Consider the following 16,632-nt stretch of genomic DNA (forward strand, 5'->3'; position numbering starts at 1 on the left):
GATGATTATTTTGGTTTTCACGTGGAGGAAAACAGGTGCCTCTCATCCATGTAAACATGCCAAGGATTGTTGGTCTGCAATTATTCTGGGCAGTGTGGGAGAGGGCGAGCCAGACCAAAGCCATTTATCACTGCCATTTTCTTCAGTAAAGGTTCAGTCACTCACAGTTCATCGCCAAAATTTTAGTCAGTTGGCAGAGCTTCCATTTTTCCACGGATTGTGAATATCCCATATGTATATGGAAATACAAGAATCTGAAGCCCTTGTGATCCCTGATCACAAAGTTGAAAAAGTGTATCCAAAACACATAAGACTCAAGTAGGCCTGAGCAATATGGCCCAAAATGTTATCATGATAAAAAATGTCCATATCAGTTGATATCAATAATTATCACAAAGAATGTCAAATCATTATTTCTATCAAGTTCAGAAGCAGATTTTTGCTCTGGCTCCAGCCAGATGTATGATTGTGGTTCAAACATCATTATTGTCAGAACAAGTCAAACTCTTGCTAACATTTCACAAATCTGAAGTAGATTCAAAATAATTAGAATCAAAATATTGACAGTAAATGGTGTATTCAAAGCAAACTTCATTCTGGTTAGCATTATGTCAAACACTGTGGAAACAGCGCAAAACATTTAAAGCGTTAAAGTTGATAATGAAAACCAAAGAAATTAAAAGTCTCAGCTGTTGTCAGTGTTTTGTGTACAAGTTTAAAGGCACATTCTGTGATTTCTGCTGTTCAACAATCAAACAATAAAAACATTTTTTAGGATACTTTAATGACCTCTCATATGACACTAGCATCAGATCTTTCAAAGCAACTGCCATTACTGGTTAAAGTTTAGGCAGAAATCATGTTCATGGACCGGCAAGTTTAAAGTTTTCATCATTTTACTTTTATTCATGTCATTTCATTCTAATGAAATGGCTAAGAGTAATATCAGCTTAGTTAGCTAAGTTAACTTACTAACTTAGCATTAGCATTAGATGAGTTGACCACTTGTACAGCTACTGTAGCTAACGCTTTGTGATGAATTCAATTGTGGGCTAGCCTATCGTCGTTATCCATGGTTAAAACAATCACTTTGAGTTTGGTGAATGTTGTTGCAACTTTATAATGATGCTTGGCCGTTAGCTTGGTGGCAAATCCTGTCTGTATTCCCCACATTTTCTTCTTCTGTTTGATGGTGTGTGGCAACTAGCATTTAAGTTAGCACTAGCATATAAGTTGCATTAGCGTCCCTGTATGTTTGGGTGGTTTAATTTTAGTGAACGTTTATCAAACGCATGTGAAAATTTCTATTAAGGAAAATTTTATCAAGACTATAATAATTATAGCACCCAGTCTTAAACTCAAGCAAACATCAGCTTATGTAACATGCAACATTTTCTCATCCCAACTCTTCACATATCACCACTGGACAACAGTGATGATCACTCTAGGTGTCCTCCTGCTTTTGGCATACCATGATGCTGAAACAAATGCCAGGATGCCAACAAAAGCACATTGTTAGGATTAGATGATGATAATATGACAAGCTAGAGAGTCCCTGTAGTGCGGACAGAATGAGTTGTGGATGGGTCCAACAAACTCCGGACTTTCACTCGGGCGCCTGCTGTTCATTATTCATGTGAATGGTAGCCAAACCATGCTTTTTTTTCTGCAGCTAACTGCATGCTTTTGTTGCGCAACAAAATAATTTTAAAAACAAAGTGTATTCTGAGACTGTGCATGTAGCAAGCAGAAACTGTACATTTCCCGTAAATATGCAAGTGTATTTTTCAAAAGACAGAATGCAGAAAACAAGCATAAATAATCACACTGTCGCAGAACATCAACAACAGATGCAGGATGGTACTTAGCGTCTCATATTTAGATGTGAAGGTCCATTGACAAATCGGCGGTATTTGACAAGTTGGGATGAAAAATGTTGGAACATTAAATACTGTGGAAATAAAGACGTCATGGGAATTGATGGAATATTACTGATAAATCCCAAATGAACCATTCTGTTTGGAGCTGCTGTCTTCCCACTGTCACAATACGAGCTCTACATCTGTCTCAGTTTTATTCAGCTGACTCATTTGCTCCCTCTGAGACATTTCCAGCTGCCTCGTAGCTCACATTACCCACAAGGCGCTGCACAAATAAAAGTATGAGATTAGTATGCAGAATTGCACTTTGGCAATTATTTTGCACAATGTGGCGTTATTACACTGTGCTGCATTTCCAGGAACAATAGCTCAATATGGCTAACCTTAACTCTTCTGAGAAACTCACACCTTTTAAATAACTACAGAAGAATTAATGCCATTTGAATATGTTATGGGGAAATATACCCCCTACATATTCCTACCTTCCATTGTGTCTGGAGGGTCTGTGTGTCATCCTGATTGGCCACCAGTGGAGTGTGTAGCGACCTTGGCCAAAGCTGACACAGCTCCTGCCCACCACCATCTAACTCACGGCTCCAGTAATATCAAATGTCCCACCCCCTTCATACCAGCTGTGTAATCAGAGAGCTCTGAATGGCTGGTCCTTTGAATGTGTGAAGGGGACGCTGACGTGTGTGAGCGACAGACATTGATAGTGTTGTGGTAGGGGGGGGGGGGCTGGAGCAGCTGAGGATTGCCAGCAGACCCAACAAAAAGGGAAACAAAACCTCTAGTAACTGACAAGGTGATAATACAAATGATATGAGGGTTACTCAGGACAGACCTCCTTAGGATAATCAACCAAATATCTCACTGCAGAAAATAAATACTGGCCCAAATGTTCGGTCATATGGACAAGAGGGCAGCACACTCACCACCTGATCCTCAACTTTCACTCACCAAAAAACACTGAACACTAAAAGTATTGCTGATATAGGAATGACTGTGTCATAAAAATATACAATAAATGAAGATGGCAAATTTTACATATGGATTTTTGTAAAACAAAAAAAAAGTGTGTAGGTAATAACAAAAAACAGAGATATTACATATACAGACACAGTAATTATATAACTAATGGCTAACAAATGTGACCATTATTCTTACTACTTATTACTACACATGAATGCAACTTGTTTGCTAGATGAGAAAGGTAAAAAGATGTGTTTAGAAACAGACATTTGATTTGATCCCAAGCTAATAAAAATAGTTTATAATAAAATAATAAAATATACAATAAAGAAATATCACAAAAAGCCAATAACAATTTCCCAAATCCCTAAGTAATGTCATTCTTTTGTTGTTTTGTTGACCAGCTGTCAAAGACCTTAAGATATTCAGGTTATTATTGAGTGAAAAAAGAAGAAACAGCGAATTTGCACAAGTGAGAAGCTAGAAGCTGGAAATGTTGTCATTTTTATTTGAAAAATGCCTGAAATGATAAACTGATTACTAAAATGGTGTCATAATCTTTTCCTGTTAAGAGGCTAAAAAATGTATTGCAGTGTTCCTCGAGGAATTAAAATTTATGTGTGGCTGTAGCTAATGGCGAGGTGGTTAGGCTGGTATTATCTTGTACGTGTGTCCCCTTTTTTAGTATTCTGTGTATCTGTGTGTATCTTAATTTGGATGTTCTTGCAGATCTTTGAATGCAGCTCAGGAGGAGTTATTAATGTGGTCTTTTTCCCTCAGCAGCAGTTTGTGGGGTTTTCGGTCCCAGGTTAAATAATGATTGATTAGAGCTGACCAAATCAATAGATGACAGGAGAGGCTGCTAGAGAGGCGAGTGAAAGCAAACTTTTAGACCCAGCGCAATGAATGATTAAGTTTAACTTTCACCGTGCCTAACGTTCTGCTGCTCCGTCTGTACCCAGAGTATGCTCTGTGCTCCCAGAGCAGGGTACAGTGAATAACTGAGCGGTATATGTATTCCAATATTGCTCCCATTGAATGGTCCAACACTAAATATAAGATATATATAATAAATACATAAAATAGTATGTAAAATAAATACATGGCAGCAGATCTTTTAATTGTGGCAGGCTGCCCCGAATAAATGAATGTGAATGAATGAATTAATGAATTGCTAATCCCACTAGTGTTCTGTTACCTTACTTTAGCTTTTGTCTAAACTACTAGTTGTCTAGGTTACAGGTAGTGTGTTCTTAGCAGGCTTGCTAATGTCAGCTACAGATAAATCTACATAACAGCTGGTTTTGTGCAGAGTTTTACAGTCATTGCATAGTGAGGTACTGCTCGCTTGGTGCAGTTGCAGAAGCTAACCTTAAGCTAGCTGTCAATGGCCTCTAAATCCCTCTGAACTGCTGCCTGGCTGCTAGAAACAAAATGTCTCACTTTTTCTACTTTTGTTAAGGAAGTTTGAATGACCTCTGCTTAGTAATGAAAATGAAGTAACAACACTTTGTGTAATGGGTTATTTATTTCTAGTTTTTCGAGGATGTTAGCATTGTCATTGTGTGTATTAGCATGTTGACATAAGCATTAGCTCAAAGGCTTCTACTGTGGTTTTAAATGATACATTTCCATGCTGTTAATCCAAAAAACAAAATTCAGCTGACATCCATAGCATTGGTTTGGAGGCATAGATGTCACAGATAACTCAAGAACAAATGAATGTATCGGAAACACTGAACTGACAAACTTTTACAGCTTTGTTAAGTTTGTTTGCTTAAGTGATTAAAACCTCTTCCACGGTGTGGGGATGCTGGAATCCATGGCAAACATTACTGTCGTTCAGAGGCTGTGCTGAGGGTTAAATAATGCTAAAAAATGGTACTGACATTTTCACAGGGGTCCTTTGGCCTCTTAAACCAAGATATTTGAATGAAATGGGTTATCTTGGTACCCACAAGTCGTCCCTCTACAGACATGTCCACTTTATGCTGGTCCCATACAGTTTTGGAAAACCCAGTGTTGTTTTTCTCATGCAAATTTGTTTTGCCTATTGTATTCGAATTTTTCTTAATACTCAGTTCCCTGAACAGTATTGGAAGTCCATAAACTGGATATGAATGGAAAGCTGAGACTCTTGTGCATTCAAGAGCTCAGTTTTATTCAGTGTGATGACATTAAACCCCATAGTAGCCATTTCATTGTAGTTAAACCAGTTTCTATAAATTAATATCACTGTTTAAAATAAATTGTTGCATTTATTATTATTAGTGAAGGGATTAATAAGGTTGCATTCAATTAGATTTAAATATATTTACATGTCAAAATAATAACTCTACTGCCAGTGAACAATAGATTCTTAAAACCATCTGTATAAATATCAGCATTAATTAACAATACCTCATAATAACTTGTTTAAGATGACCTTTACTCAATGTAATTTAAAACAAAAAAAATGCAGCCACACATTTACTGTCTAAAAAACAATTTAAGAATGAAATATATATTTTTTCCAGGCAACTTGATAAGTTAACACCCCTGAGAGAGACAGAGGGAAAGCATAAATGAGAGAAAGAAGAGAGTGAACTTTAATTGGCACACATAAACCAGAGCACCGAGTTCAAACTGAACATGCACAGAAACACTGATGAAAATTTGTTCCTGTGGTTAAATTTCAGTAACCTGCTGTGTGTCGCACATCATTTAATTCAGGTAACCACCACAGTGGATCCTTGTGCCCAATGGCGCTGAGCTTTGGTGCAGCACTTTACAAATTAGACTACAGATGCCAAAGTCATATCTGCCCTGTGGCCTCCAACTGGCTGTGGGGATTCAATCTGCTAAGGGCCACTTCCATACAGTGTAAAGAGAGACATGAATAATATAGAATACTAGTGAATATTGCTATCAGTCTTCAGCTTAGCAGATTGCTTCAATGACCTGTAATTTTTAAGTTGATCCCCAATGGATATACTGTTTGGATTCTTTAAAGGTCTAGCAGTCTTTCCAAAATTGTATAGAAAGTCTTAAAAAAAAGTATGCACTAAAAATCAAAGAATGTTATTTAACTTCAATTTAAATTATCTGTAGATATAAAATGATCATTAATATGGCAGTTTGTGAATCAGTTTAATTATATTTATGCTTACTACAGTGTATTTGATTACAATTTCCTCTGGGAAAAAAATGTAGTTGGTGAGAGCACCCCCCAACCACTTTAACCATAAAAATTTTCACTGTCCTGAATTATCAGCACATACTCTAATTACACATTTCAAGTTGTTAATCGTTGCAATTGGTAGCTTGTGTTATCTGGGAATTAATATGCTGCTGAAGAAACCAGAGAGTGATTTAACTTTGATCAGAAACTAGCAAGAATGACTCTTGGCATCAGTGCAGAGACATCTTGCAGAGTTTCACAGTGCATAATGACAGGCTTCACATACAGAGCAGAGGGAGTGTAAGATCACAAGTCACTGCAAACCACAGTTAACCTGTTAATCCACACATATCAGCCTGTGGCACCACGAACACTACTTGTATATGTGCACAGCTTTATTATCTAGCGGGCAGCACTGCCAAAACGCCATCTGTGCAAACACAATGTAATCATGTTGGCCAGAAAGTCTCAACAGAGGCCACCAGCAGTGTTGTTATTAACAGAACTTTGCCCGGTAACCACCACACCCTCCCACTCTACCCCAGATCGAGCCACTCGAGACACAGCAGTGATTTTTTTATTTCTCGACGTATAGGTATATATTTAGGGACAAGTGGGCAGTAAACTCAGAGACGCTTTGGACCATTGTTGTACAAAGGCGTCCGTCTTCAACACTGTGATGCTGCAGAGCAGTGCAACAGTGGAATATGCTTCAAGACCAAAGTATACAGGCAATATAGAAACATGTTTGTATCACTACATATATTGGCCACATTGACTAAGATAATAGAAATAGTCAAAAGAGAGAATTTGATGGGACCTCTAATGGTATCAAGCCATGCAATAGTTTTGCCCAGGCTTTTGGAAAAGACATTTGTGTCAGACTTCTGTTTTCACACCAACACAATCGGGATGTATGGAATTCCATTAGGGGGGCTCTCACCACTGGAAAATAACATTTGGAAAAATTCAGTTGAAACACGTCTTTCCAGAAAATATGCCTTAGTTACTCTCAACAGTCCACAGATTTGACAGTAATTATTAAAAGTAAAATGTGTTGATATAAATATTCAATCCTCTCACCCAATATACAACTTTGGTGACATTTTAAAGGTCAAGTGTGTAGAATTTAGTAGCAGTTACTGCTATGAATGGCATATAATATTCATAGCTATGTTTTTATTAGTTTATAATTACCTGAAAATAAGAATTGTTGTGTCTTCGTTATCTTAGAATGAGCTGCTTATATTTACATACAAAGTAGATCATTTTTCACAAAGTCTGCCATTATGTTATACAGTAGCCCAGAAGGGACAAACAAAACACGGGCTCTAGATAGGGCCATTTGCTTCTTTAGTGTTTATGCATCTGTTCTTCTGAACGCTTGGCACACAAGATAAGTCACAGTTCTGCAACACTAGATGTCACAAAATCCTACAAAATGTACCTTTAATCTGATCTAGCATCATCAGGTATGGCCTAGTTGACGACTGATGCTAGTTAGCTAGTGTTAGCATGCTAACCAATTTTAGGCAAACATGCTCAATAATGCTTTAGTTTTTCAATAACTAATGTTGGAAGTGTAAAGAATTCAAATTGAGTAATTGCACTACAGTTGCTAATCCCACTAGTGTTCTGTTACCTTACTTTAGCTTTTGTCTAAAGTACAAGTAGTTGTCTAATTTACAAGTAGTGCGTTCTTAGCAGGCTTGCTAACGTCAGCAACAGATAAATCTACATAACAGCTGGTTTTGTGCAGAGTTTTACAGCCATTGCATAGTGAGGTACTGCTCGCTTAGTGCAGTTGCAGAAGCTAACCTTAAGCTAGCTGTCAATGGTCACTAAATCCCTCTGAACTGCTGCCTGGCTGCTAGAAACAGAATGTCTCACTTTTTCTACTTTTGTTAAGGCAGTTTGAATGACCTTTATCTGAGTAATGAAAATAAAGTAACAACACTTTCTGTAATGGGTTATTTATATATTTTTCAAGTATGTTAGCATTGTCATTGTGTGTCTTAGCATGATGACATTAGCATTAGCTCAAAGGCTTCTACTGTGGTTTTAAATGATACATTTCCATGCTGTTGATCCAAAAAACAAAATTCAACTGACATCCATAGCATTGGTTTGGAGGCATAGATATCACAGATAACTCAAGAACAGCTATAACCAAAATACTGTTTCTGCATGGTGATAGTGCCAAGGCACTGTTTGTTATTTATGAGAGGGGAAGATGCGATGCAAAACAGGGGAGGCACTTTAAAAGATTTTGAGCACTCGGGTGTTAGTTACATTGCACTAATTTTAAAATATACTGCTATTATCATTTTTTTCTTTAGAGAAGATGATTGTTTAAAATATTTAAATATTAACAAGAGAAGTTTTTGATATTTATGTTTGTGTAAATGAATTATTGTATTAATAAAATAATCTTTAGAATAATCAATAACTTAGTTGTTAGATTAGTCGACTAATCAGATGAATAGTTTTGAGATTAATCAAGAGAAAAATAATTCATAGGTGCAGCCCTAGTCATAATATATTAAAAATAACAAAAACAAAAAAAAAAACGTAACAAGTCACCCCTCCCCCCAATAAATAAAGTACAGTCCCTAACAGACACGTAAATAACTCTTTGATCACCTAGTTCCAAGTATGTTCCACATACATAGTTCCACTATGTTTTGTAGGCCTATTTGAAATGCAAAATAGGAGTGATAATAGAAAGATTTGGGATCTTGCAGTGTATTCATAATGCTAACCCTGCAGGAGGAAATACTGTAGTCCAAACAGCTCTTAAAATCCCACTCTGCTTCTTTTTGCTCAGACATAAGTGGTACAATAATCAATACTTGCACTCAATTTTCAAACTCCTTATTTATAAAACATTGAAGCTGAGAGGTGTCAGGTTACCACAGCCCATCTGGTGTCCACAAGACCTAAACAGCCAGCTGCTGTAAGCCTCCGATTTTAGGAAATCCTGTGCAGCCCCATCAGATAACTCTCCTCCTCAGCACACGATAGTTGCTGAGTCATTACTATGTGACCTTATCCACCTCCAGCTTCTCTTTGAACTTGAATCTCAGACTATTTCGCTCGCGGATCGCACATCGAGCTTTTGATCTTTTTTTGGTGGGGGGTCATGAAGACAATATACTTCGTATTGCACTGACAAAAACACTGCATCACAACACCGATTATCAACATACTACGATCAGTTAAGCCACCGCCTCCGGAGCTCTGCCTGCACACAATAAAGACGTCTCTGCCTCTCCGTGTTGCCCTGCGCCCAAAGGCAACACTTCACCTGCAAGGACACACTCCGTAGCATTGATTCTACAGTTTGCATGTTTCACTCTGAGCAAACACCTCAATTCAGCTGCGTTATAGCCATTCACTTCATTTGCGCACGCACATGTGTGTCTTTGTTGCATAGCAAGTACCCAGGCAGCGACTCAGCATCATTTTATTCCAGTGCGTAATTGCTCACTCAAAAGCACACGCTGTAACGTTTGCATTTGTCATCACTCGCCTTACCTGCGATTTCAGAGGGCAGTCCAGCGGTGTAAAAAAAGACAAGAAGCAAGAGATGCTGCCACTAAACGCGAGCACATCAGCAACATTGATCCATGCCGTAACCTAGTGAAGATACGCCACGCAGCCTGCTGCTGGATCTGCAAAGGATGCTCAGAGTGACCACGTGACTGTGGAGGAAAACCTGCCAATCTGGAGTCACTGATGGATGCACAACAACAACATGCTGCCTCAACTGTTTGTGTCCTATCCTCGGAGGATAGGTATGTATTATATTAAACTGCCATCATCATCAATAATAGCAATAATAGCAGAAGCAATGGTCGTGGGAGTAGTATTTGCAAGCATGAATTTAGAATGTGTGAGTAAGGGACTGTTCGTTATTTGTGAGCGGAGGGGTGGTGCAATAATGAAGAGGCATGTCAAATACTTTTTTAAGTACTGGAGAGGGACTTAATTATTTACTTTAGGCTACTATTTTAAATGACAGCATTTTTTAAAATTATTTTTTAAATGTTTAAAGAAAACATGCATGTTTATTTACACCATTTATCATAGCCATAAACTGCAAAAAAGAAATGATCATTATTTTTTTTAACGTTCAGATGGTCCTTCAACACGTTATATGGAATGAACGCTTTTGACAGAAAATAAATAAATAAATGTGATTTTAAAACAGCAATATTTCATCAGAATCACCTCATTCATTGTCTAGTTTACAATTTTGCCAGAGATAAACAGTTTGCACTTACTAACCTGCATGCACAACATAAGTGAATAAGCCGAGGTTTTTTTCAACTACAGGATTACAACTTCATAATTAATAGTGGAGAGAAGGTCACTCCCTTGAGCACTGCTGAGTGACCCCCTGCAAGTCTCAAGGAAATGTATTTGTAGCTTTGGGAGGGTCAAAAAATCCCCCCCCCAGCCACCTCCCGTCCTCTGATGAATAAAGAACAGTCCCTAAACAAGACTCGGAGTTTCAGTGTATGCAGCCTTGAAATGCTGGGGTGTAGTGAAGGCTAATATATGCAGCCTTAACACAGACTTACCACTTTTTTTTAAAAATTTTTTCTTTTGTAATTAAACACCTCATCATGCATATTTACACAAACACAAAACAGGATTGCCAGTTGACAGTATGGAGCTGAATTTTTATTCAGTGGGGGAAAAAGTAAATATAGAGGTACATTTCTGTTTATTCATTTTTAATTCTAACTCCAGGTACATTTCTTCGAGCTTCAAAATAAAGAAAGACGCAGCCAGTTAAATTGTGAAAATATAATACATTATATTAACAATAAGTAAAACAGAATTAAAGATAAAGTATGATTTGATGCCACACGGTATCACAACTTCATTATTGAGGCTTCAGGGAATCACACCATCACAACCACTGAGTGGCAGTAATGCTTCACATTTAAAGCATTAACATATACACACAAGGCTGGATTATCAACCATGAAGTTGTCATGAAACTGGTTAACAATAATGAAACTGATGATGAATAAACAGGACACTCAAGGATTGATATTAGTGTGATGTGATGTTTATGGGTTAAATAAGGGAATGAAAGAGTAAAATAAACTAAGGGTAGGGTTATTGTGTTGAAATATCGTCTGTACATATTGAATTTTTCAAAATACCAAACTAGAATCAGCCACCTTTGATGCTGAAAAGTCTGGTCTTGGTGTCCTTATGTTTCTACAGTAGCCCAGAGTGGACAAACTCATACAACCTGTTTGTATTGTGTATGTCATCGTCTTTGCATGTGTAATTTCATGTGTGATTTAAACTTATTTATTACATATACTGATACATAAAATACTACAATAAAATGGACACAAGCCTAATTTGCAGGTACCATCAGGAAATAATGGCAAAACAATGACTGTTCCAAAAAAACAAGTAAAGACAAAAGAGAGAAAATCACTCAATTCCTTACAAAGAAAGGTGGGTCACAGTGAGTGACCTGTTCGATTTGCTTCAACATGAGCGAATATTTTCACAGAACATTCTGTTTATACTTTGCTCCTCTTTTAACTGTCATTTAATCAATATAGCCAAACTTTTAGCAAGTTAATTCTACTAAATCACTTGTCCCTGTTTCTGCTTTGTAACAGGCCAAAGTACAGATGCAGCTTCATCCTCAGCAGTCCTGTCTCCCAAAACATCCCCCCACCAATGACCTCGCCCACCTGCCAACTAAAGAAGGAGGTGAGCAAATGATATGTCAGCTGATACTCAAATGTTGGTTATGCTGTTATTTTCAGAGTTGGAAGAAGTGCTCAGAATCTTTACTCAAATGAGTAGTAATGCCACAGTCTAAAAATACTCAATTACAAGAAAACGTCCTGGATTGAAAATGTTATTCAAGCAAAAATTCAGTACAGACATAATTTCTGTCATTTAATGAGCTCCTCGGATTATGATAGAATATCAAACGATTGTGTTTGCATATTAATGTGTGTTATTTATCAAAGTGGAGCCAATTTTAGATACTTTGTATATTGCTTGGAGGATTTGTAATCACACACACATCTATCTGCCTATCTATCTATCTATCTATCTATCTATCTATCTATCTATCTATCTATCTATCTATCTATCTATCTATCTATCTATCTATCTATCTATTTTTTTTAAAGAAATCTCATAAGTAAAGGTGTCATATGCATGTAGTGTTTAAAAAGTACAATATTGCAAAGGTAGAGTCATTTAAAGCTTGTAATGGGTGGACTGGGTTGTGGAAGTGTGGTTACAGTGTTTGCATAAGATTCACATGGTCTATGGTTGCAGGGCCTGGTGTGATGTGGCAGTGCCCCATTTTAGACTTTAGAAAAAAATACAGTAGATATGAATATTATGATTCATTTGTGCCACTAGATGCCCCAAATCCTACACAGCGTACCTTTTAAAACTAGTCTCTGAGGCGAAAACCAAACTCCAAGTCTGCAGTGCTTCAAAAAGATCAAACCTCCTGCTCCTCCTGTTTCTGACAGCAACCTTAAAATGTCCAGTCAGTTGCCTCATCCCTTCCCACTCAACCACAAACCAAATCCTCTTCATAATTGAGAAAGGCATTTAAGGCAGAGGCATGGAAATGAAAGATGACAGAAATATTGTTGATATTATTGATGTAAATATATGATTTATATTCAATACTACATATTAATAAATTAGTAATAAATAATTATATAATATAATCAATTAATTTAATGTAAATATATTTAGTATAAATATATAACATATAATTTAAAATATTATTGCTCTCAGAAAATTTACAAAAGCACTCTTGTCAATGTTTTGACCTTTTGTTTCTACATAAAACAAACAGTTTTATCCTCCGTTTTGTGATTATCATATAACCACAAAAAGTTTTACAGAAAAAAAACACACCTAATTTACAAGCATACAATTTTCCAATCCAGTTTTTCAGGCATTGATGCATGCAACTACTGATGGGCCAATATGCAATATAAAGTAAGTCCACTGGAGGGAGCCCTAACTTCAAATATAAAAAGACGATATACATTTCAAGAATTACTTGTGCTGTGATGTTCAGTTTCTCCGGATAATAACTCAGAAGTTGCTCTAAGGTTTATGGTGTTATATAAATTAAAAGAAATGCCGGATTAACTGTAAAGAGAAAAGGAAGAACAAAGCCTAACAAGTAATCAAGAACAAGCATTAACACATTTTTTGAAATCAAAATCAATTATTGAATATCTTTTGCATTATTCTGTGGATCAGTTCATGGCACACAGTTGACACATGATATCCTGTTAAGAAAGGAAGAGAGATTATATGGCCGACTTTACAACAGTGTCAGGAAACCCTGTAAATGTTTAAAGTTCAAAGATGTTTAAATCTGCAACACAGACGCTTCACAGCTGGAGGATCATCCAAACAGAACATTTTCCACAGCTTTTAAATTGGTTAAAGAGAGAAAGAGAGGGGGACATATTTTGTACCATTTTGTTCCCATGGAAGCAGTGATGTAGCTTATTGTGTTCATGTTTCCTGCTGTGACTATGTTTCAATTTGATAGTGAAGATGATTTCAGCCTCCCCTGCCACAGCACAAGATGAACACCATCTGAATATTGTTACAGACATGACAACACACGGCCAGATTTAGAGCAAAAGAGGAAGGAGTTAAAAGTGGAGACTGGTGCTTAAAGAGGGGATCAGTTGTGGAACTGAGTCAGCAGTGAAAAATGCTGAACGCACCTACAGAAGAAACCTTCTCACAATACATTTAATGAACTTACAGGGTGGGTAATCACTTCATTTGAGCTTGTCCCCTAATGTGACCTCAGACAGACTTCCTCAGGTGCTTTTACAGGATGTTTCATTTGGCTGTGTTGCTATGTGAGGCTCGGATCTTGAGGCCCAGGGGCAAGGCTGTTAGTCAAGTGATTACAGGTCTCGCAAAGAGAGAAATAACACTTCGAAACCACCAGTCATTTATTTCACTCTGTTCAAACACCTTTCTTCTTCTGATAAATTCTGTGACATTCCAGTCCTTGTGTTGCACTCTAAAGTAACTGTGGCTGCTTTACATATACATTTAACAATGGATCCAGTCATTCAGTGTAATGTGAAAGGGGGTCACTCACAGTGCCAAAAACACAAAGAACTATCACCATACTCCCCTCAGCTTTGGAGTCTTTCAGTCCGTTTTTAGATGATTGATTTGATTTTCTCGTCCACGACTCGTTTCCAGATGAAGTAGGCAGCGGTTTTTATTGACAAGGCTTAGTAACAAACTCACTGCACTCTACCTGCCCAGCGCCAAACGTAGTGAACATCTTGAAGATTTGGCTGCTAAAAAGCCTGTTTAACTCAGAAGCCAGTGGGAGCCCATGACTGTACATAAATATGGACAATGCATGTCCAATTCCTCACACTGTACAAAAATGAAGCCAAAATATACCAGATTTGGTGCTTGTGCTAATGTCACTTGGAGTCAGAGTAGTGATTTTTGTGGGACTGTGTTGTCTTACAACCAATCGTGAGCAGCAATATTCACTGGGAACGTACTGATTGGTTCAAAGAGCTGCCAATAATGACACCAGATCCTCTTATTATAGCAACAAATGATTGTTTATAACCAAAATTATCAGAAAAATTAGCACTTGAATGTGACAAGAACTACTTGAAATGACAAGAACCATCTTTTAGAAAAATTGATATACTGCAGTCTGACACAAGGGGGCAATTGAGATATTTGACTTTTGGGGACCTGTCATGTCATCCATCTTTATTAAACTGTCTGTGGCATAGACTTTATATAAAGATGGACGATGTGTCTCCACTTACCCCTACTATGCAAAAATTAAGCCAAATTGTCCTTGATACTGTCGCTGCCATCTTGTACTGCTGTTGTCATTTGGAGCCACAGTCTGACCAGTAGCAATCTCTGCATTGGTGGAGTTTATGCCCACACACCTGATGAAAGACATAAATGACAGAAATCATTGATGTGTACTTTGAGTTTTTAGTTTGGCCCATGTCCCATCCACTAAGATGAAGGGGGCGGGGACTATGACCTGCACTGCAGCCAGCCACCAGGGGGCGATCAAGATATCTTGGCTTCACTTTTGGGGAACTGATACATCGTCCATCTTTATCATACAGTCTGTGGTGGGAACCACAGAGAATGAATACTGGACTATTGGCAACACTATAAATGCACTCTGTCACTTTACGAATATAAATATGAAATCGTCCACAAATGTGAAATTTTAATATGTCTGCTTAAACAAAAGTGTGTGTTATCGGTAAAATATAGGTTATGTACTTTAATGAAGTAATTATTCAATCTTAACCGGCAAAAAACATCTAATAAATGTTATGATAGTAGAGAGTACAATATTTCACTCTGAAATTTAGCAGGATGCGTGAGTATCAAGTTGTATTACAGGAAAATATACATAAGTAATGTGCAAAAACCTCAAAACTGTACACAAACCCAGTACTTAAATAAATAAGAGATAAGATAATCTTTTATTAGTCCCACAATGGGGAAATTTGCACTATCACAGCAGCAAAAAGATATATTAGCAAAGTATGTACAAGATAAAAAAAGAAAAGAACAAAAATTATATATATATATATATATATATATATATATATATATATATATATATATATAAGCAAGATCTCAAGGGTAAACAAAACCCACTGATTTCACATAGATGAATGCAAATTGCATATTGGGATGAATATAGTTATATTATGTCAATAGAAATACAACATGTGCCTAAAGTGGTTAGAATAAAAAAAAAAAAGAAACAAAAAAGGCCATCAATGACAAACAGCTCTTCAGATATCTCCTATAATCTCATATAAAATCACTTCTTCCCTCTCATACTTCCCTGCTTCCTTTGGAATTTAATGGAGTCTATTAATTTATTTTGATTTCCTGGCTGATAAGCAAGTCAAAGCCCGCCCGTCCGCTTCCCTTCATGCCAACTGCCAAACTGCATCGCAATGTGTCACCGCGTCTCATCTGGTTGTGGGGATAGAAACACGGAGAGCTTAGAGCAGAACTGTTGTGCATTACCATGCAAATGTGTCCACAGTGTTCAGTCATGTGGAGGTTGGGTCATTTGCACTGTTAGCATGCTTAATGTTTTAAATTAGAGCGTATGAAAATATTAGTGTTTAGTTTTATTGCGGTTTGAGGCAATTAGTAGGCTAATATTAGTTATATGGGATATGTTGCTACATTGTTGTATGACTGTGTTTTCTCCCCAAATTGGTACAAATTGATTCCTTTTATATATGAACTTATTATTAGCTCATGTAAAGTATTGCATATTTCCTTTTTGAGCACAACACTCTACCATCTGAATAAATTATAAATGATGATTTGTGGAGAGTAATGCCACTGCATGCCTGTGCTGGAAAATGGTGAAGCCGAAGCAGAATTTTTGAAAGGAAGTTGGCAGTATCGGGACTGCAAATGTGCACATGATGAAAAGTATGGCCCTTGGGAGCCTGGTTCAACAGAGCTGAACATCTTAAAGGCACAGTCCAAAAGTTAAGATGAATTGTGATCTAGCTTGGGAATACAAAA

General features: G+C 37.2%; 1 protein-coding gene and 1 long non-coding RNA gene across 3 annotated transcripts in view; one reads left to right on the top strand and one right to left on the bottom strand.

Annotated features, from left to right (window-relative positions):
* The window catches only part of slc4a3 (solute carrier family 4 member 3), a 78,002-nt gene extending 68,315 nt beyond the window's left edge, over positions 1-9,687 (bottom strand). Inside the window, exon 1 of one of the 2 annotated variants that reach the window (XM_088082960.1) lies at positions 9,550-9,687. The gene's annotated coding sequence lies outside the window, so the exon portion shown is untranslated. Of the gene's footprint in view, positions 1-2,362; positions 2,473-9,549 lie in introns of those variants that run through there. The other variant, XM_088082961.1, reaches the window with a different exon arrangement.
* Positions 1-11,767, top strand: part of LOC148188475 (uncharacterized) — a 36,969-nt gene extending 25,202 nt beyond the window's left edge. The window contains exons 3-4 of the long non-coding RNA XR_015777608.1: positions 9,562-9,809; positions 11,670-11,767. This is a non-coding gene — a long non-coding RNA (uncharacterized LOC148188475). The remainder of the gene's footprint in view (positions 1-9,561; positions 9,810-11,669) is intronic.
* The last annotated feature ends 4,865 nt before the right edge of the window (positions 11,768-16,632 follow it).

The sequence above is a fragment of the Plectropomus leopardus genome, chromosome 10 (genome assembly GCF_026936395.1).
Source record: "Plectropomus leopardus strain MGB_pleo_1.0 chromosome 10, ASM2693639v1, whole genome shotgun sequence".
Taxonomy (NCBI): domain Eukaryota; kingdom Metazoa; phylum Chordata; class Actinopteri; order Perciformes; family Serranidae; genus Plectropomus; species Plectropomus leopardus.